The sequence below is a fragment of the Nicotiana tabacum genome, chromosome 16 (assembly GCF_000715075.1).
Source record: "Nicotiana tabacum cultivar K326 chromosome 16, ASM71507v2, whole genome shotgun sequence".
NCBI classification, from domain to species: domain Eukaryota; kingdom Viridiplantae; phylum Streptophyta; class Magnoliopsida; order Solanales; family Solanaceae; genus Nicotiana; species Nicotiana tabacum.
In genome coordinates this window covers 68,864,061-68,887,622 of record NC_134095.1, presented here as the reverse complement: position 1 = coordinate 68,887,622, position 23,562 = coordinate 68,864,061, and positions in this window count along the sequence as shown.

The following is a 23,562-nucleotide window of genomic DNA, read 5'->3' as shown; positions in this document are numbered from 1 at the left end:
TGGTTCCATTTGAATTTCATGGCTTGGTATAGTGTGTAAGCCACAACCACAACGGCATGTATCCATTGTCGGCCCAATAAAAGATTGTATGAAGCTGATATGTCAAGCACTTCGAATTCAACGTCGAACCAAGTTGTCCCCATCTGCAGACAAAGATTAATATCCCCAATCGTGGCCCTTTGAGACCCATCGAAGGCTTTCACGTTCATGCTTCCTGCCCGTATTTCATGGAAGCCTTTGCCCAATATTTTCAAAGTATCAGACGGAAAAATATTGAGGCTTAAACCTCTATCAATCAAGACCCTGGCAATGAATGTCTTCAAATTGTACCGTGGTATGCAATGCTCGATTATGATTCAACCCTTCTGGTCATAGCTCATCCTCGTAGAAGATTTTCTTTTGACTTTCCAGCACCTGCCCTACCATGTTGGCCATCTCTCCGCAAGTGATATTGTTGGGCACGTAAGCTTTACTCAACACCTTCATCAAAGCATTCTTGTGCGCCTCTAAATTTTGCAATAGTGATAGTATGGATATCTGTGCAGGAGTTTTGTTCAAATGATCAATGACGGAATATTCCCTTGCTTGTAATTTCCTCCAAAGGTCATCTAGTCCTGTTTCAATGATAGGCTGCTTGGTAGTGGCATCCTAACTTGGTCCTCCCAAGTGTTCTGGTATATAGATTCTTCCAGTCCTAGTCATTCCTTGTGAAGCATCGAATTCCTCCATCTTTGCCATTCCTTTTTGCCTAGCTTCGCCAACATAATCTCAGGGTATTGGTTTTGAGTTGAAAGGAGGTGTGGTTGATACTGTCACTGTGAAAGGTGTGGTCACTAACACTTTGAATGTAACAGGGGTGGTCGTAGGTGGAGCTACATCTACCTCAAATGGGATCGATGTCTCTACCTCAAATGGGATCGATGTCGCTACCTCAACCTCAACTAGAGACAACGTCTATATTACAATAAGAGTAAGTGTGACTATGGGTTTAATGTCATCACCTTCTAGAATAAGCCCGAGTTACCCCTCAGGATCCCATTCTTCATCCATCTCTATCATATGTATCCCACCACCCCTATGATTTGGGAGAGGGTTGTTGCGAACATAGGGTGCAGCTTCTTTCACCTGTATGAACTTGTTGTCAATCAGTGTCTGGATTTTATCTTTCAATGTTTGGCACTCTCAATGGCGTGCCCCTTCATACTGGAATGGTATGCACATGTTTTATTTTGGTTGACCCATTGGGACGGGTTTTCTACTACCATAGCGGGAATGTGAGTGACATAACCAGCGACTTTCAACCTTTCATACAACTGGTCGATGGGTTCAGTAATAACAGTGTATTGTCTGGGTGGTTTGCGGTCAAAATTAGGTCGTGGTCTTGGATAATTTTGGCGAGTTGGAGGTGACTGGAAATGAGATGGTTGGGTATTATAGGTATGATCAACAGTGGCCGGTTGGGAATATCTGGGAGATGAGGGTTGATATGTAGGTGGAGGTGCTTGGTATGTGGGTGAGGGTGTTTGGTATGTGGATGGAGGTGTTTGCTATGTGAGTAGAGATTTTGGGCCCTGAGCCACCATTACTTCCTCAACGTCTTTCTTCTTTGATATGCCGCCTGATTGTAATGCCTTGTTTGTGACCTGTAATGCCTCAAAGTTTGTTACCATCCCGCTTTTGATGCCTTCTTCGATCCTTTCCCCAAGTTTGATGATATCAGAGAATTTGTGGTTTTCAATAACCATCAACCTTTCATAGTATTGCGGATCCTGTGCTCTGACGAAAAATTTCTTCATTTGTTCCTCATCCAAAGATGGCCTGACTTTGGCTGCTTCTGACCTCCAACGGGTAGCATACTCGCGGAAAGTCTCGATGGGCTTCTTCTTGAAGTTCTGAATATAGAAAACATCTGTTGCATTTTCTATGTTGAACCTGAATCGGTCCATGAAATTAGACGGCATACTCACCCAGTTGGACCATTTCTTAGGATCCTGGCTGATGTACTAGGACAAAGCATCTCCCGTAAGACTCCTCATGAAAAGTTTCATCCGGATCTTTTTATCCTTTCCGACCTCGATGAGCTTGTCACAATAGGTCCTTAGATGAACTCTGGGATCATCTATACTGTCAAACATCTTGAACTTAGGAGGTTTGTAACCCTCCGACAGTTCTACATCCAGATGTATGCACAAGTCTTCATAATTCAAACCTTCTCTCCCTTTGCCTCATTCGACACCCTGAATTCAACTTATCAATTTCTTGAGTTCTTCGGCCATGTTCTTGATGAGCAGGTCCTTCTCAGCGGATTCTGGTGTATAGGAGGTTGGTTAAGTAGAGTGAGGTACGGTTTCCACATATATAGGATTGTTTTGGTAAGTGCTAGGAACCTGGGTGTAGTGGTGGTCATTGGTTGAGATTTGAGTATCGGGAAGAGGTTGTGGTGTGTTCTGGGGAGTGTGATAAGTAGCAGTTGGTGGGTACAAGATTGGTTGATGATGGTGTTGTGGTGGAGTTGGTATTGGCAAGGGATTGAGATTTTGAGGTGGAGTTGCATATTAATGCGGTGCAGGAGGGTTTTAAGGATGTTGGTTTGGTGTGTTTTGAAGAGGTGCTGGGTTTTTTGGTGTTTTGTTGGTTGACATCGGGGACATTCAGGATGAGAGATAGGTTTGCTAAATTGCGGACCTGCTTAAGTTCTCCCTGTAGCTCTAGTATCTTTTGTTCTAACCGTAAAACCAAATCATTTGGTGCTGGAGTACTCCGACCATCTAAAGTTTCTGCATTCTCCGCATTTTCCTTTAGAATACCGCTTAAGTCATCCATTTTAGCTTTCCCTTTGCTCTTTGTATTACTTGGAAGATGAGGAGGTGGTGGGCCTCTAGATCTGGTGTAATACGCTGATGATGCCAATATGTGCGAACTAACCTTAGGGGATGGGAATAAAGAATAAAGAAAAACAAAAAGTAAATAAGTTAGTAAGGGTTCTGAAATGTTTGCAGTATTTAAACACATATTGCGGAATGTAAATTTGCATCCTAATTTGGGAGCCTCGTTGTGCCCGAGGTAGGCCTAGCGACAAATAAATTTGGAGAAATTCGATGCCAATAATTGCTTCATTCCATTAATGTAAAAATAAACGACCCCAAAATGACACTAAATAAGATAATATTGTTAATGGCACTTGGCCTTATTAAATTTACAAGAAAGGCAAGTAAATCTAATCTACTTGGTCCCAGAAGGACCCTCTCCAGACCGGATGTTGTTGTCGATCAACTCTCCCAGCTCGCTTAGGATCCTTGAGTAAGAATGCCCTTGCCAAATGCCCTCCTTCGTTTCCCTCAGCGTTCTGGCAGTCGGTGACTCTCTTTCTTATATTTCCCTCCAATTCCATCAAATTGTACTCCAAATATTCCAGCCTTTTGCTGGATATAACAGCGCTCTCCTTCCACTCATTAATCATTTCCATATCGTCCTTATGCTGCGCCATATGCTCAGCTTCAGACTCTTGAACTCTTTTGTGCAACTTGTAATACTTTACCTCTGCTTCGACAAACTCATCTATGACCCTATTTCCTGGACCAACCCTTGGCTCGAAGATTCCAGATAAATTATCGTCCAACCATGAGGGGTAAAAGTATGAATGGCCCGCATGATATCAGTGCGGCTCGATGGTATCCTTCTCCAAAATAATCTTCAAAGTCCACATATATTGTGTTTCATTGTTATATGGGATGGCATCACCCTGGAAATTAGCTATGAAGTGACTCATTTTAGCGACACATGGTATGACCTGTCTACTACCTGCCTATCTCATAACCCTGAGGGGAGCATAAGGGTATATCCCTCTTAACCCAATGAACACCAAATATGGGATGTCTCTAGATTTGATGATGAACTCGTCAGTGGGGAACCACTCGAACATCCGCTGAACCTGGTCCTCAGCCAACTTTTTGAAGAACTGCACCCATCCTATAGCATCCTTAGGTTGAGAAAGTATGTCCGGAATATAAGTCATTCTCTTATGGTGATGGAAGGCTATGTGGTCATTCCACGACCTTCGTGGAAACTCTTGGTGGTATTGACCCCTTTGGATATGTTCTAACAGCCAGACTTGTAACAACAAATTGTAACCCTCAAAGAATCTGGACCCCTTCTGACAGCATTCCAAAGCCCCGGTACATATCTGCAATGATCATAAGGACAATAGTATATGTTTGCCCCTCGACCCCGTCCATCAGAGTTTTGGCCACCATGGCCAGCCTAGTATGGATTCTATCCCCTTGGATTGGGAATACTAGCATGCCCAAGAAGCACACAATGAACACGAAAACCGTACGAGGAACCCAGCCTAAGGAGGTGATTAAGAATTGATCATCAAAAATACGGTAAGAGCTGTTGTGACCGTATCTTTCATATAAGATGTCAAAAGGTATGTAGGAGTTTTTTAGGCACTTCAAATCATCATTTTTCTTCAGCCCCATCATCTTAAGGAACCTTCTGGTGGTGCGATTTTCAGGTGCTAACAGACCAGGGCTATCCCAAGGCAACCCAGCAAATCCTCCTATTTCTTCTAGGAGGGGAGTCATTTCTATATCCCCAAAATGGAATACAGCCCTTTGCTTATCCCAAAACAAAGTGGGCCTCAGTCAACATTTTGTTCGGTTGAAGATCCAATAGTGACGGAAAATTCCCTAAGACTCTTTTCATATGATTTTGGTCACTTGAGGGAAGGTCCCTCCACATATCTAGAAAACGTGGAGGTATGCTACCGATCATACCGAATCTGGGGACTTCGTGCCTCATTTTCTACAAAACAAGAGATAATTAGGCCATTTCCCCCTCCAGGTTCGTCTATTTATACAGTAATGATTAGCATATTGGCACTTATTCCTCCAAATTAATGCACACAATCGTGATTACGTCCGTTGGGATTGTGGAAAACCCGATGGACTTTTGGACGAGACTTGTTTTAAAGGGTTATTATGCGGACAACATATTAACCCGACTAGGTTTGACCATGATGCATGTACAATTAATCAGAGTAAGGCTTCTATAGAGGTCTAGACTGGGACCCTCAAGCAGACAACTTGAGGGAGAAAGGCATGGAATCGTCGAACGCACCGCTGATCGACTAGTTTTACTGCAAATACGCCTTTCCAAATTTAAAGGGTGATATATAGGAAGAGCATAAACACTCATCAAGCGTTGCTATGGGATTGATTAGGCACGAGTGGAATATGATGTTGAGCATGATTTATGCAATAATAAATAGCATGTTGTCAAGCATTTGCACGTAAAAAATGATAAATGCAGTAATTAAATAATTGAAAGACAGTTACGGAAAAAGAAAAAAAGAGACAAGTCAGTTTCAGGAAATAAAAGAAATCATAAATAAGCAGTTAAATCCAAATAAAGGAGAAAGGGTACACGTGATAAAGCATGCTTAGACAAATTCACAAAAAATAAGTTTCCTTTTGGGTCGCCATGCTTAGACTAAAGCATGCTTAGCCTAAAAATAATCCCTAGCAGAGTCGCCATGCTGTCGCGCCCCCTTTTTTCCCTTTTGCGGGGAAGTCCGAGTTTCGACATATATGGGGGAACAACTCGTTTCCTTTTGGGAATTGGATATTTGAAGAGTCACCACCTAACAGATTAAGGTGTGTTAGGGCACTTAGATCAATTAACTCGTGTAACCAGTTTTGCATTACCAGAGATTAGGGTAAGAACTCAAAATAACCTTGAAGGGAAGGTGTTAGGCACCCCTCGCGGTTAATAAGGGTGGGTCCTGACAGAACTTAAACTATGTGAATTAGTCAATTAACAAGTAAGCAGTCTTAGCACATATTTGCAAATAAAGGTAGTTTTCACAGTCTAAATACATATATGATCAAAGAAGCTAAGATGGTCCAATGCACATATATGAAAGAAGTTTAGATAATTTAAACACATATAGGAATTGGGAAAAGGTAGTCCTAAGTTGATTAGCCAACATGATCAATCTGTGCAATACCCGGTAATCCTCCTCAACTAGAGGGGCTAAACGTGACATTAGCGCACATGTCATCATATCCTTTTACTACCCATTACCCTCCCATTAATTGTTATATAAGCGAATTTGGTTAGCGACCTCTAAGCGTGCTGTTACCCGTCCCTTTCTTGTGGCCCTGGAGGAATTTAGGAGCTCTAAACTTAGGCAATTCTAGACAATCCGAAGGTGTTTAATCGAGAAAAGTCTAGGCGACATCAAATAACACATAGGACTGTCAATTAAGGAAGCAAGTAAAAGGCTCATTTTTACCTCCACATATACATAGGCAAATAAATAGCACGTCTCAAACAGCTAAGTTTGAAGAAGTTTAGAAAGCCTAGGAACATGATATCTAGATGAATGTTACAGATACAGGATATGCAGCGTTTTTTTTAAGGGAAGTGGCAGAATCCTAACCGGTTTGCCTACTTGTTTTCAAAATATGTTAGACTTAAGCAGTTTATAAACAATCAGAACACGGTTTTCAATTTTATACAAGGACATTAATCACCTAAGGCTTCTGAAATCACAATTAAAGGAGCTGTTTAAACAATTTGGAATTATTCAACCTATAGGCATGCTGATCTAGGTGATACAGATTATAACAAGTGATTTATACCAGTTTACATCAGAATATGACACCTATGTGTGAGGCCATTTTTAAACCTTTTCATTTATTTAGTCGAAATAGACAAGATCTAAAACAGATGCAAACAGAGTCCTAAGAACAGGATACTAATGCACGTAGGGATGACTGTTTATTAGGCAGGATTATTTAGCAGCAGGATTTCTGAGTGATAGTACTGATGTAGAACCAAGAATTGAGTAGTGATCTATAACATGCAATATGCTGAAGCCGTAAACATAAATACCCTAAAAACATGATGTCTAGTGCACATGTTTGACATGGTTTGAATGCAAATAGACACATCAATCCTAGAACATGATTTCTAATGCAAATTTGCCAAATGTAAAGCCTAGAAACATGATTTCTACCCAGCTTTACCCACAGGATCATATAGCTACCATCCCTTTTCACTAGTTACCCAGTATCTGTTTACAAATGATTATTACATACCAGAATTGAATAAATTACATAAATGCAATATAGATTAAATTATAGGGAGCTTGATGCAGGCCCAAAGCAAACCTGGGAGTGCCAAGCCTTCAGTAGTCTCAAATGCCAAGAATTTCATTGTCAAATTTGTGTTCGGGTGTGTTAGAGTTTCCTAAGGACCTCAAGGATCCCGGGCAGTGCTCACACCTAGACTTTTCACAATAGATATTAAATATGTAAAGTATGGAATGGCCAGCTCCAGTGTGTCAGAGTTCAAAGGAATCTCAAGAGGATCCCAAGGTAGTACACACATTGGAGGGGCAGAACTTATTGACTTAGGAGTAAAGTGAGAGTGCTTGTCATAGTTTTGAAAGGTTTTTATTTTGGAAAAAATAGTATAGAGATGATTCCAGGAGTGAAAAAGGTTTTCTGAAATAGGAACCAGTTTTGTGGTAAAATAGTTTGAGAAAATTACTAAAACACTTTCAAAATCAGAACACAAATCATAGAACAACCAGATTCAAAATACTTGGCAAACAAATTCCACATAGGGATAGAGGGGTTGGGGACACATAGAATACACATCAACGTATAGGGAAACACATAAACAACAAAATGCACAGAATTCTCAAGAGCTTTATAGAATTAATAGGTTGGTCATGACAATGGGTAGTTGAGACACATAACAGAGGTATAGCAAAACCATGTTGAAAGCAGGGGGTATTGGACAGAATCATGCACATAATTAGGATCAATCAAAGTCCCAAGAGATTAAGTATAATCTCATCAGTAAAGAAGAGCATGCAAGAATTTAAACAGACATGCTAAACAAATATCACATAAGCATTCATAGTTTAGACATGCTGACTACATATTGAACAAACAAGATTTAGACATTCTAGATAAAGCAGTAAACAAGTAGTTATAGTTTAGACATGCTAGATAAAGTAGTAAGCAAGTAGTATAGTTTAGACATGCTAGTTACATATTGAGCAAGACAGTACTTTAAACATGCTAAGCAAAGAAGTAAACGGGAAAACATATTGGATTCATGGTTAATGGAATAGTGCAGTAATGAAACATATAGAGTTTGAGGTTTCAAAACTTAATCAGAGACATACAAGTTAGGGAAAGAGAATACAAAGTATGAAGCAGGTGCAGTGCAATATCTAGCCTTGGCTTATGGCCGACTATATCAGTGAATATCCCAAGTAATAGAGAAGACAAGAGAGTTTTAGAGTGTAAGTGTGTTTATGAACTAATGTCCATGTCCCAAAGGTGAGAATAGAGGAGAGTATATATACCAGTTTAGGAGCGGATCAGAATAAGGTAAAAGAAATCAACACTCAGCAATTAAGGAAATCACAGGATCAATTACACACAAAATCAGCATAGTCTTCCCTTAATTAAGGATAACTACTCAACAGTTAATGTACAAGAGTCATTTAAGGAAAGAAATCAAATCAGACCTAAGTAAAGAAGTAAACAAACATGAGTCTAATAAAGGGAATAACCGTCAAGAATCAGTAACATTACAGACAATTAAATAAGGTAAGAAGATTAATTAAAATCGTAAACAAGGGACTAAATCAAGAATCAACGCATAAGTTTTAACCGAGCAAATCAGTAAATCAAAATTCAAAATAGTACTGATTTAAGGGGGGAGGGGGGACTATCAGTTTCCAAAAATAGACAAATAGGCTAAATAAAATTTAATAAACACATAGAAATTAGCCGAGAGATCGACTCAAAAACCCTAGTAGAGATGAACTAGGGTAAAGTGTCACAAGATACTGAATTAAACTGAGGAGAAATCATGAAAGTGAAAGCACAGAACGAAACAATGCAACGAGTAACACGGAAAACCCAGAAATGAAGTAAAATTATAAGAAAATTGGGGCTTTAGCATAAATCGACTAGGGTCCAAACAATCTTAGCAGAAATCAATCAATAACATATAAGAACAGACGATTAACATTCGAAAATCAGAAAATCTTTAGAGAACATGACTTAGGGTAAACCTAGTTTTAGGAAAAATGAAAAATCAGTTGAAATACCAGGAGTCTTTCAAGGAAACATGTGAAATACATTAAAAAATTAGGGTTTTTTAGAAGTATAAAAGAGATGAGGTCATAGACTTAGGAAACCATAGATTTAAGACAAAAATGAGAAAGATCTTACTCAAAGTCGAGCCAAATGGCCTGAAATAGGCAAGAAAACCCAAAGGTGTAAAGCAGACTTGCCCTGATCCCTTGAGAATCTCCTCAAGGATCTAGGAGATGGAGATACCATAGTATATAGGAGGCCATTAGAGGCCTGAGGTGGTGAAGAACCACCATAGAACGACAGTAGGCTAGTGACGATGGAGGGGGGGAATTAGTGTTCCTATTAAAGAGCATTTGAGAGACGAAGAGAGGAGTGGCTGCGGGGAAAGGGGAAATAGTTAGGGTTGGGGGGGGGGGGGTTCTTTTGGTTTAATTAATGTAGGGAAGTCCTGGACCGTTGATCAAAATTCATCAACGGTCAGGATTGACCAAGGGGTTTGGGTAGGCAGGTAGGGGATTGGGCCTAAGGGTTTGGGCTAATTTTATAAGGGGTATTGGTATGGTTAGTTTTAGGCTAAAATTGAAATAAAAGAGGTTATTTATTAAATACCCAAAGTAATTGAATAAAATTAATTTGTAAAATAATTAACTAATTACAAAATGATTTTTATGCATGAAAATATTTTGTAAATAATTATTTAGTATTTTAAAATACAATGGACTAATTTCTGGTAAAAATGATGCAAAATGTATGCATGGGCTATAATTGCAAAGATATTGCAATTATATCCAAAAGATGCCAATTTGGCTATTTATGAAATAATTTGGACTTAATAGGACCATAAATAGTAGTATTAAATCAAGAAATATTTTGAAATCATTTGTGAAGCAATTTTGTAATTATTTATTAAAAGTAAAATACTATGCAAAATTAATTTAAAAATGTAGAAATTGTGGGAAAAAATACCAATTGATGCTAATGCATGATTTTGAAGGCATATATGCATTTTAAAACTATTTTGGAAAAAATTGGGTATCAACATCGGCAATTGAAAGTTGGTAACCATTGTTCACGTGCTGAAGATTTGGAGGTACTATCTATATGGTGTTCATTGAGAGGTCTATACCGACCATCTAAGTCTCTAGCACCTGTTCAAGCAGAATGACCTTAATTTGCAGCATCAGAGATGGCTAGAGTTGTTGAAAGAGTATGATATCACCATATTATATCATTCGAAGAAGGCCAACATAGTGGCTTATGCATTGAGTAGGAAGGCGAAGAACATGGATAGTTTGGCATATCTACCGGTAGCAGAACGTCCACTAGCCATGGATATTTAGGCTTTGGCCAACTGATTTGTGAGATTGGATGTTTCGGAGCCCAACCGAGTTCTTACTTCTGATATGGACCGGTTTTCATTCATGTAGCGTATCAAGGCTTGATAGTTTGATGATCCTCACTTGTTGGTGTGGAAGGACATAGTGCAGCAAGGTGGTGCTAAGGAGGTTGTGATTGGTGATGATGGTGTTATGCAACTTTAAAGCCGGATTTGTGTTCCAAATGTTGATGGGTTAAGAGACTTGATCCTTGAGGAGGCACAGAGTTTGCGCTATTCTATTCACCTAGGTGTCACGAAGATGTACTGTGACTTGAAACAACATTATTGGTGGCAGAGAATGAAGAAAGACATCGTTTCTTATGTGTCTCGGTGTTTGAATTGTTAACATATGAAGTATGATCATCAGAAATTGGGTTAAGTGACTTAGTTATTGGAGATACCAGAGTGGAAGTGGGAGCCCATTACTATGGATTTTGTGGTAGGCTTGCCATGAACCATGAAGAAATATAACGCAGTCTGGGTTATTGTGGACCGGTTGACTAAGTCAGTGCACTTCATTTCGGTGGCGACTTCCTATTCTTCAGAGTGATTGGCTCAAATTTACATTCAGGAGATTATCCGCCTGCATGGTGTGCCCATTTCCATCATTTCTGACCGAAGCACATAGTTCAAATCGCATTTTTGATAGTTGTGCAGTATGCGTTGGGCACACAGGTTGAGCTGAGCACAACATTTCATCCTCAGATGGATAGACAGTCTGAGCGCACTATTCCGATCTTGGAGGACATGTTACATGCTTGTGTTATGGATTTCGAAGGTTCATGGGACCAGTTCTTACCTCTTGCAAAGTTCTCCTACAACAACAGTTATCAGTCGAGTATTCAAATGGAGTCGTATGAGGTCTTATATGGGAGGCGATGTCGTTTGCCGATTATTTAGTTTGAGCCTAGAAAGTCTAAGTGGTTGGGCACTGATTTGGCTCGCGATGCTATGGAGAAGGTTAAGTTGATTCATGATCGACTTGATCTAGCACAGTATAGGTAGAAGAGTTATGTTGATCGGAGGGCTGGTCATGTAGCATTTATGGTAGGAGCAAGGATTTTTCTTAGAGTTTCACCCATGAAGGGTGTGATGAGGTTCGGAAAGAAGGGCAAGTTTATCCCTAGGTATATTGGTCCTTCTAAGATCCTTGAGAGAGTTGGTGAGGTGGCCTACAAATTTGCATTGCCACCCAGATTATCAGGAGCACATCTGGTATTACATGTTTCCATGCTTCGGAAGTACCATGAGGACAACTCCTATGTTTTGGACATTATCATGGTTCAGCTTGATGAAAATTTAGCCTATGAGGAGGAGCCGGTGGCTATTCTAGCCCGACAGGTTCGAAAGTTGAGGTCTAAGAGTTTTCTTTCAGTGAAAGTGTAGTGGAGAGGTCAGTCGATCGAGACAACTACATGGGAGTACAAGTCCAATAAGCAGAGTAGATACCCCTACCTTTTCACTAGTCCAGGTACCTTTCTATGTCCGTTCGAGGATGAGCATTTCTTTTAGAGGTGGAGGATGTGACAACCTGATAGGTTGTTTCGAGTACTAGCCCTTATTTTCTTGATTCGAGACCTCCCGTAGCCTCATTTGATATTTCTTGGTTTGCGTCCGTGGTTTGTGTTGTATTTCGAAAAGCTTTTATGTGAAATTTTGAAGCAAATGAGGATTTGTGACTAAAATAAGGCTTGAGTTGACTACGGTCAACATTTTGGGTAAACAATCCCGGATCAGTATTTTGAAAATTTTGGTAGGTTCATATTGTAATTTTGGACTTGGGTGTATGCCCGAAATTGATTTCAGAGTCCCTTAGGATGATTTGAGTTGTTTTACCGAAAGTTAGCAATTTGAATGTTTGAAAATTTCCTAGGTTTGATTGAAGGTTGACTTTATGGTTATCAAGTTTGAATTTTGGCTCTGCGAATTAGAATAGGTCCGTTTTGTTATTTGAGCCTTGTCTGCAAAATTTGGTGAAATTCGGAGGTCATTTGATAGGATTCAAATGCTTGGTTGTGATTCAAGAGGTTTTTGAGTTTTCTTTTAAAATCCATGCGTCTTGAGGTAGATTCGTGGTTCTAGATGTTATTTCGGTATTTTGATCGTGCGAGTGAGTTCGTATGATATTTTTAGACTTTTGTGGATATTTAGTTTGATCCCCTATGGCTCGGGTGAGTTTCGTACGTGTTTCAGAATAATATTAAGCTAGAACAGGTTTGCTGGTGTGTTGGTGTCTCAAGTGTCGCAATTGCTAGCACCAGCATCGCAATTGCAATCTTAGTAGGGGGTCTAAGGTGTCGCAATTGCAAAGTAGTACTTGAGGTGGGTAGGTTCGCATCTGCGCCCACTTGGTCTCATTTGTGATGGGAGCAGACTTCGCAATTGCGAAGTCAATGTCGCATTTGCGACTTCTCTTTAGGATGACAGGCACCGCAATTGCGAGTTATTCCTCGCAATTGCGAGGGTTCGCAATTGCCAACCCAGTGTCACAATTGTGACATCTACACCCGAACATAAGGTCTATAAATGGGGATTTAAGTCTTATTCTCTCGTTTTAGAATCCTAGACTCGGTAAAGGGCAATTTGGAGAGTGTATTTTAACCTACAATCACTAGGTAAGTAATTTTGACCGATTTTCAATTATATTACATGATTTTACATGAGATTTAACATCAAATTCATGAGAATCTAAGAGAAATTTTGGGAATTTTTGTGTATATTTTTGAAAAATGTTAATTTGAGAGTTGAATTGGACTCGGATTTTGAACAAAAAATATATATAGACTCGTGGGGTTATGGGTAGTCGAGATCTATCCTTGAACTCGGGTTTTGACCGGACAAGCCTGGGGTTGACTTTTGTTGACTTTTTCCAAACTCATTAGAGATCGAATCTTTTTCACTCATAGGTAGTTTCTAAAGCTTATTTTGAATTATTTGAACTGTATTTGGCTTGATTTTATCTGATTTGGAGGATAATTCTAAAGGAAAGGTCGTGGTTGAGTGTTGATTTCATTGCGGAAGATGTAAGTGTCGTATCTAACCTTGACTTGAGAAAATTAGAACTTGTTGAACTTTTTGTTATGTGAATTATGTGGGAAAACAACTTCTATGCAAGGTGACGAGTGTATATGCGTCATCGGAGGATTTAGCATGTGGGATTGGGTTATTTATTCCCATGTCTTCGTTATTCCATGTTATCTCTTGTTATGTGCTTTTATTGATGCATGTTCCTACTTGACATTTATGCTCTACTTGTTTAATTGTTACTTAACTGTTATTTATCTAATTTTACTCATCTCCCACTGAATAACTGCTTACCTATTATTTGTTCCTACTTGCCTTAATTATATATTGAAATTGTCACATGTTTTACCTGCTTTATTATCCTTATATTTATTTTATGTACTCTATTACTTTGTTTCACTTATGTGAGTGGTGAACCTATTTTCATATTGATAAATCGAAAAGGTTTGAGATTTCGAGGTGTTTGATATTTTCTGTCATATTGATGATTCTTAAGTGTTCAGTACGCTTAATCCTCTTTTGTGTTGATATTTCGTAAATATTGTTGTTGAGTTGTTTATATCAATATTGTGAAATTGTTGGGGATCGGGTTGCACGCAACAACAGTATTAAAATGATATGATATGATATGAAGGAATAAGGACGGAATATGATATGAGATGATGATATGGTAGGATCGAATTGAGCGGCATAATGGATTTGATGTGTTATAAGATTTTTTGTAGTTGTATAGATTGTTCTCGATGTTGTAATATAAGATTAGAGATTTTTTGGTAGTTGACTTACGGGTCTGGTTATTTAGCTTTACTATTTTATTTCTATTTGTATTCCTATTATTATTATTATTACGTACATGTTTATTATGAGTGTCTTGTCATAGCCTTATCATTACTTCGTCGAGGTTAGGATCGGCATTTACAGAGTACATGGGATTGATTGTACTCATGCTACACTTCTGCACTTCTTGAGCAGAGACCAAAATTGGTCCTAATGGCGTGTAGATGAGATCTTGCCAGGACCAGATATCAGCAGGAGACTTGAGGTAGAGTTGTTGTTATTCGCAGTCCCTGAAGTCCCCTTCCATTCTGTCTTTACTGTTTATATAGTTTCAAAGTTGCATTTTGTTCAGACTTTTTCTGTAGTACTCTAGATGCTCATGTATTTGTGACTCCAGATTTCTGGGATATGTTATTACACAATTTGGTATTTTATCAATCTATTTCATACTATTAAAATTTATTATTATTAATATTTTGATTTATATTCTTAAAATAGTTTAAATAATCTAGCTAACGTTGGCTTTCCTAGCATGGGAAATATTAGGCGCCATCACATTCCAGAGGACAGGATTTTGGGTCATGGCATTAGCTCCTGCAAAAACAAATTTACTTCTTTAGAACCGCACCTGCACGCATACTTTGCAGGTGTGCAGGTGCACAAGTTCTTCTGCGCACATTCTTTTGCACATGCGGACTCCCTGTCCAAGGCCAATTACAACTTATGTGGACCCCCTTCCACTTTAGCAAGCTCGCACCTGGTCCATCAGTTACGCGGGTGAGACACATTAACCCCCAAATATGCCAAACAACATCAAATCAATCTTAAACACACCCGAGTCTTAATACCTTCCCCATGCCTATACAAAGGCTCAAAATATCATATTTGACATCCAAACCAAGAATCAGCAATCAAAAAACAAGTGGAACTTGTCTTAACTTCATCAGCCTTCCACTTCAAACCAAGAATCTAATTCAAGCCTAACATATTCGGAATGAACCCAAACTTGCACATAAGTTTCAATTGGTAAAACGGACCTATCTCAAGTTCCGTAATAACAATCCGAATTTGATAGACTCAAAGTCAACTATCGATCAAACGCATGAGCTTTCCAAATCATCAAAGTTTCTTTGTCAATCAGAGCCAAAACATCCTAGGAACCTCCAAATCAGAACATACGTCTAAGTACAAAATCACCATACAGATTTATTGAAACCAACAAATCACGAATTTGAGGTCGCTTACAACAAAGTCAAATCTTGTTCAACTCTTATAACTTAAGCTTCCACAATGAGACTAAATGTCAAAATTTACTTTGAAACCTTCCCAAACTAATCCCAACCATCCCCGCATATCATCAAACATCAGGTACATATACGGGGAACATCAAATAGAGTAACAAGATAAGAATATACAAAATAACTTATCAGGTCGTTGCATGTAGATATCATGATATGCGGAAGGGATATCGTTCAGGAAGCAATGCTCCATTACCTAAGCACATCAACATTTAAAAGGGTAAAAATCATTAAAGAATACACGAATAGAGCATCAATCATATAAAAAGTCTATTTATGAAGAGAATAAGCTAACAACTTGGTAAATCATTGGATAAATTTGAATGAACCCTTTTACCGGATTCATGATGGAATTGAGTTCCAACATCTTCATTGTTGTTGCAATCATCATTCTCGTCATCGTCTTGAGATGTCTTCATGTATAGCTCGAGAAGTGATGGATGAAAGAATGATAATACCATGTTTGAGTTTATATAGGAAAGGAAGGGGACTATAGGATTTTTATATTTTATATAGTAAGTTGTTATGAACTTTAGTCCCCAAATGTATTAAACATATCAAACTTCTCCATTTAGCCAAACCCTTAAAAATTAGAAAACTTGGGCTAGAGAAAAATAAAAGGATATTCAAATAGGATGGAAGAGAACGAAAATTTTCATAGACCTACTAATCTAAGAACTTCAATTCTCACAGTTTTAAATAACTTTTATTGGATTCTCCGACGAACATAAGCAAATTAAGATTTCATTCAGGGTAACTATTTTTTTTTCCAGTAGATTAAAAGGGATCAACGTAACCTTTCTGTCACGCCTCGAACCTGGGCCTAGACGTAACACGACACTCGATGTCGGACTACATGTGATCGAGCGAACCAACTGGCTGGATGAATCAACATGTGATATCATAACATACTGAATGCGGAAGATAAACTAACACATGTTGATATACTGAAAGTCTGGATGATATAAATCAAAGTGTGGAAATACTAATACAATTCTGAAACATATCTATAGCCAACATAGCTTAATATGAAAAGCCTGCTACTCTTTCTAACTGTTACTCTAGTCTATGAAGCCTCTAATGAAGTACTGAAAACACTAACTATCTAAAAATACTGAAGACTGTAGGTAATGATAATGCCCCGAAAGAATTGGGGATCACCAAATAGCTGGTACGAGAATCATAGCGCTCTGAATCATCAACCTATAAATCATTACCTGCATCGTGAGATGCATGCCCTGGTAAAAGGGGCGTCAATACATTTGAATTGCACTGGTATGTAAAGCAAATGAAAGAAAGAATTATAAATGTTGAAACTGAAACTAAGCTGATAACTGAGAATTGATAATTGATAATTGATAATTGAAATGATAACTATTGAAACTAAAACTGAAACTGAAACTGACATGATAACTAATAACTGAACTGATAACTAATAATTGAACTGAACAAAGGAAGTAAGGATATGAATACTCCCACTTCTGAATGATGAACACCCTATTTATCTGAATAAGCTATGGCCTCGGGCCCAATATATATGTGCACAAGCTACGCCCTCAGGCCCAAGTATATGTATACATAACTATGGCCTCAGGCCCAAAATGCATAAAGCATAAACTACAGCCTCAGACCCAAACATACATAAAGCATAAACTACGGCCTCAGGCCCAACCATGCATAAAACATAAACTACAGCCTCAGTCCCAAACATGCATAAAGCATAAACTATGGCCTTCTGCCAAAATATATGTGTTCAACATTCAGGAACTAAGAATCATATTGCAATACATGATAGTGAAATACTGAATCACACTAAGTTACATGATACTATAATACTAGATCATACTGAGCTACGTAATACTAGAATAATGAATAGGACCATACTGAGACATATATTTTTGAACTGATTATGAACACTGAAATTTCAAATGTTTATGGCATACTGAGTAATCTATACTAAGACTCGGGGGCATCAAACCCAAGTCTATGTTGAATATGCACTAAGCTCACAACATTCAGAATAAAAGTCATGAACGAGTTATGAAGCTAGAGAATAGAAGTTCTACAACTATTTAAGGAACTAAGCTAAACTCTATTTTTGAGGCAATTAGTAACGTTGTAAAAGAAACGTAGTGTAGGGAGAATCACTAAAATTCCCAAACATAGAGAGTTAGCCTCACATACCTTAACTTCCTGCTCTAGAGCGTAATACAACATTCGCCAACCTTTTCAACTTTAATCTATAGCAATGCAGGTCAAAGGGATTCCATATTAGAAATGACACTCATATTTTGGCTACTTAAGTATTTGATCAAACACTTGGTGACAATAAAGCTTCATAGTCCTTATTAATGGTGTCTCTACACCCAATAAACCATTCTCTTGCTCCTAGATAAATTCTAAAGTCTCAAATAGTTATAATCAACATCATTTTTTATCACTCATAAGGTAAACAACACCCTTAACCAATAATCAACCATCAACAACCCAAACCTATAATCGTTCATGCTTTTCTATCAAACCCATCAACTCATATCTCATGAACTAAAATTCAAAGATAGAATCAAGAGGGTGAAGATATTGCCTTTTTGACGTTCAATCCTTTTGAATTCGAGTTTTAGGGTTTTTTCTCTCAAAAATGATGTCCCAATCGAATATCTAATAATATGGAGGGTTTACCCATGTTAATAAGGTATTGGAGAATTGAAATAAACTTAGAACCACCATTAGAACTTACCTTGGATGGTGGAGGGACCTTTAAGGAGTTAGGTTTTTGAGAGCTTCCTTTTCTAGAGCAAGTTTTTATGTTTTGGGACTGTGGGGGACGAAATAGGACTAAAAAATAACTTCCCAAGTCCACCACCACACCCCTGTAGGCCTGACCGCGGTCGCGGTCCGGACGTGGTGGTTGAGCACTATTCTGTAAAACGCTCATAACATTTTGCACAGAGATCTGTTCGGGCTCCATAATATATCGTTGAAAAGCTATTTCAAAGGCCTACAACTTTCATGCTTTGAGGTTTCCCAAATTCCTTACACGTGTTTACTAATCCTTGCTAGAAAACGGACCTTCTGCAACTTAGTCGATTTTGTCGAATCTTATGCACCTCACTTTCCATCTTGATTTTGAAACAACTATTTTCACCCATACTCATCCCGATAGGACTTCATATGTCTAAAATATCTAATTAATGCCCATTTAACACATCCACACCTAGTCCGAATATACATAGTGTTACACTTTCAATATTTTTTATTTTTTATTTGTATGTACTTTTGTATATGATATTATTAACTGATAACTAATCGCAAGTAAACATTCATTTTCTATTTAATGCACATTTCTTCATTTCAATGGGCATATTTTGAGTATAATCACGTGTTCAATAGGTCGAGTTCTTAGCTTAAGCGGCTAAATAAAATATTCTGACAAGTTCAAAGGGTCATCAACGATTTGAACTTTGCACCTCTGCTAGAGAGAGGATAATTTTATTTGCTTATATTAGATAAATAACCGGCTGGGGGTAGCACTGCGCTTTCAACTCATTTACTATATTCATCCATGATTATGAGTTAGAGTTACACATGGGCGTCGAGCCGAGTTCGAGTGAGCCCAACTGAGCCGAGCTCAACGAACTTTTTACAACAACAAGCCGAGCTCAATCGAGCTTTGTTAAAGTATAACTGAGCTCAAGCCGAGCCAAAGTTGGCTCTTAGATGTTTATTTCCGCATAGTCCTACGCCATTAAAAAAAGGTAAATGCATAGTAAAATTGTTGATTAATGAAGTACAAGCAATACTAGATTAAATTTGTAATTGCATTCTAAGTGTGTGACTGAATTATTTACATTACTAGTTTAAATTAGAGCTCACATTCAAATGGTTATAGTATTAGTTCTATCACTTAAGGAATCAAAACTTTAATCCTCTGAATATATAGGCTACGAAAGGGTAAAAAATACTCTCTATTATGAACCCTCAACCCTATGAATCCTCTTCTTCAATACCCCCAAACCATCTGACATTAACCTCCAATCTGCAACACACCAGGATGGTGGAGAAGCTAAAACGTCATATAATTAAGGACATGGTCACATCTTCAGACCATATGGATTTCACCCCAAATGTTAACCAATCCAACATAGAGCTATCTCGATCTTTTTCAGAAGAAGGAGAAGCAACGGCAAATTTAATACACTACCCCACTCGAGGTATTGAATTGATCACTCTTACGGAGGAGGATAAACAAAGAATTTATGAACTATGGCAATGCTATCAAACTGTTTGGCAAACGCATGATGCACCAATACTTAAAAAAAGAAAATTCAAGAGCTTTGGAGACCAACGGAAATCTTCTCCTTAATTGATCTGGGAGAAGATTATTTTATCATCAAATTCAAAAAAAAAAAGAAAAATATGGAGAAAGCACTTCATCAAGGCCCATGGTTTGTAAATGGCCATTACCTTTCGGTGATCAGATGGAAACTAGACTTTGTGGCTACAAATGAAACGCTAACTACCTCAGCAATATGGATTAGATTGCCACAATTACCAACGAAGTTTTATGATGAAAAAATATTAGAAAAAATTGGCAACTCCATTGGTCGTCTACTGAAAATTGATGTTTGTACATCAACAACATTGAGGGATCGCTATGCTAGGCTCTGTGTGGAAATTCCGTTGGATATCCAGTGCAACCATTCATCTATATTGGTACTCACAAGCAGTATATTAACTATGAAGGAGAAAATCTACTATGTATGAATGTGGAAGGTTGGGACACCCCTCTACCATGTGTAAGTTTAGCCAACAAAATACAATATTAAACTCCTTCTCAGATACTACTGCACCAAGGTCAATCGAGGAGAACCATGAGGGCGAATGAAAAACTATCACCTTCAACAAAGGCAAGAGACATAATATGACAAAAAATATGGCAAGTAACCACACCCCAAAGGAGAAACTCCAAGGTCTAGGTATCTCGGTAAATCTATAAAATGCAAATACAGGTAAGTATATCGACACTCAAGTTTTACAATATAAGACTAAAGATCCTACTAAGAACATTACATCCAGGAAGAATATAGACAAAACCACTCTTCCAATACAAAACCACTTTACCATCCTAGATGAAGAGCACATGGTTTTGGATAAAATTAAAATAACTGAAAAATATACTCCTCCTAAAACCTCCTATGCAATTAGCCATTTGGACACAAAAGCAATTGACGTGGCGATACCAGACTCATACGTTCCTACTTCTACTAGTAACGAAAAAAGTGACATGCTTTTAGATATTAACAAAGATATCATTAACCTTAATACGACTACTAACTCTACACGGCAAGCCACTAAACAAACTAATCAACAAACTACAAATCCTCCTATTACCGATCATATAACCAACAATCTTTCCCTAAAAATTGAGAATATCAAACACCCAAAGCATGTTATTCACATGGCTTCTATTGAACCAAATGATAAACAAATGGCCATTCCTAGAGAACACGATAAGGATACCAAATCCCTTCACATTCACCCTATAAATCTAAAAGGTGACCATTTAGAGGCCATGCAATAAGCCCCCCAATCATTACCTCTACCACCAATCCCATCCCCTATATTAATAGCCCAAATTCCACACTTGTTGGAAGCTCATTAAATCCCAAACACTCCACTCTAAATGCCTCGTCTCTAAGAAGGAGGAACAGATTAATCCAAATAATAAGGTAACTCAGAAATCCAACAATGGAAAATATACCCCAAGCACCACCACAACCAGCAAATCCTTAAGTGATCTTTGTCCAACCCCCTTAAGCCCAAGACTACCAACCACTTTCGTAGATGTAAATGGGACTAATGAGATATGTAGTCTCATTCATAATCCAAGTCAATGGCAAGGAGGCAATAGTAATCCTTCACAACACTTAATACCTAGCACAACTGATATCAGAGGGGATGAGTTTAGCAATGAGCAATTACCTGAACCAAATTTGGATCAACAATATTCTGCACCCTCTAGCACCATCACTGAACCCCAATCTAGTTCAAGCATTGATACAATAATGGAACATACCACCTCACTTCAACTCAATTCAACTAAAAAATATCCTCGCAGATCTTCCCTTCAGAGATGCTAACTCATCTGAATCCTATCTTCATGCCTTGGGAAATCAATCATCAACCATAGGAACAACCTCTCAAACAAGAGAACCCTTATGGACCACCACCCCACCCACATGCAATGCAAGAACAAGACCAGGCAGAAGCAGAAATGGAGGAAGAAGTAGAAGAACTCCTCAACCTAGCCTTAGACCAAGTCATAGAATTCTCAAATCTAGACGGGGTAAAGGTGTTTCTATTCAGGGAGATGCAGGGGAAGAGGCATGTACTCAACTTTCCCCTAGCACTTTACAAGTGCGCATTGGACATAAGGCCACCATAGGACCCAACTATGGGCAATAGGGCCATGATACTTGTGCCATCTTTACGAAGAAACCCTATCTTTCCGGGGGGGGGGAGGGAAGATGAGGAGGTAGTGAACGAAAATCAAAATCATCCAATGAATCATCCACCTAATTTTATTATTTGGAATATACGGGGAGGGAACAATGACAATTTTAGAAGGAATTTTAGGGAGATGATTGATACTAATCGACCCTGCATGGTAACCCTACTGGAAACTAGGATTATTAATCATGAACATTGGCTTGAGGACTTTGGTTTTACTGAGCTAATTGAGGTTCCAGTGGAGGGTCAGTCAGGTGGTATGGTTGTCATGTGGAACCATGAGGTGGTTACAGTCCACAATTTCACTCATAGGAACCAAAAAATCCATGCTACAATTGAGGTATTACCCATTCATATGAGAAATATGGAGGGAGACCTATTAATAATAGTAGCGCATAATTCCTTCTTTCTAAGATTTCAAATTGTAACCTTATGTATCTAGTCTATAAAGGATGTAAATACACTTGGTCAAATCATAGACATAAAAATAAAGGATCAATTATGGAAAGATTGGACAAAGCCCTAGGAAATAAAAAATGGTGTGACCTATTTCCAAACTATTCCATAATTCATTTACCTAAAACTTACTCAGACCATAATCTTATTCTAATAGAACTAATCCCTAGAAGTAGACCTTTCCGCTTAGAGACCTATTGGTGCAAACATCCCGATTTTCAAAATCTTGTTAAATCAAACTGGCTTGGTAATGACTATTTCAGGGCCAACAATTCTTTTATACATAGTTTTAAATCCTGGAAAAATAGGACCTTTGGATATATAATGGGAAAAAAAAGGAAATTAATAGCAAGGCTCCAAGGTATTCAGAATTCTAGGAACTATACTAGTAGCACCTTCCTCCAAAATCTAGAGAGAGTAACCTTAAGAAAGAATATAATGACATTCTCAAGATTGAAGAGGATTATTGGAAACATAGGTCAATAATAATGTGGCTAAATGATGGGTATGCGAATATAAAATTCTTCCACATATCTGCCTCAAATAGACGAAGGAAAAATCAACTTACTTATTTTAAGGACGAGGCAGGAAATTGTATCAATGATCATCAATTAATCACTTCTCATGTTTTAAACTACTTTACTAACACTTTTACATCCTCTCATACATGTACCAATTGGAAACACCTAGAGATAATAAACTCTAGTGGCACTTCAATTGACCTAAAATCCCTAGATAATACCCTATTAGACATTGAGGTCGAGAAGGCCATATTCTCCTTCAAACCTTTCAAACTCCCGAAGCCAGATGGACTCCACCCTTTTTTCTATCAGAGATACTGGAATATCATAGTCTAATCAGTTACTAAATTCTGCCATGATGTTTTCAATACGCAGGTAATGCCTAAGAAAATCAATAAAACATTCCTTTGTCTGATTCCTAAAGTTCCAAATGCTAACAACATTAAAAACTTTGGTCCTATTGGCCT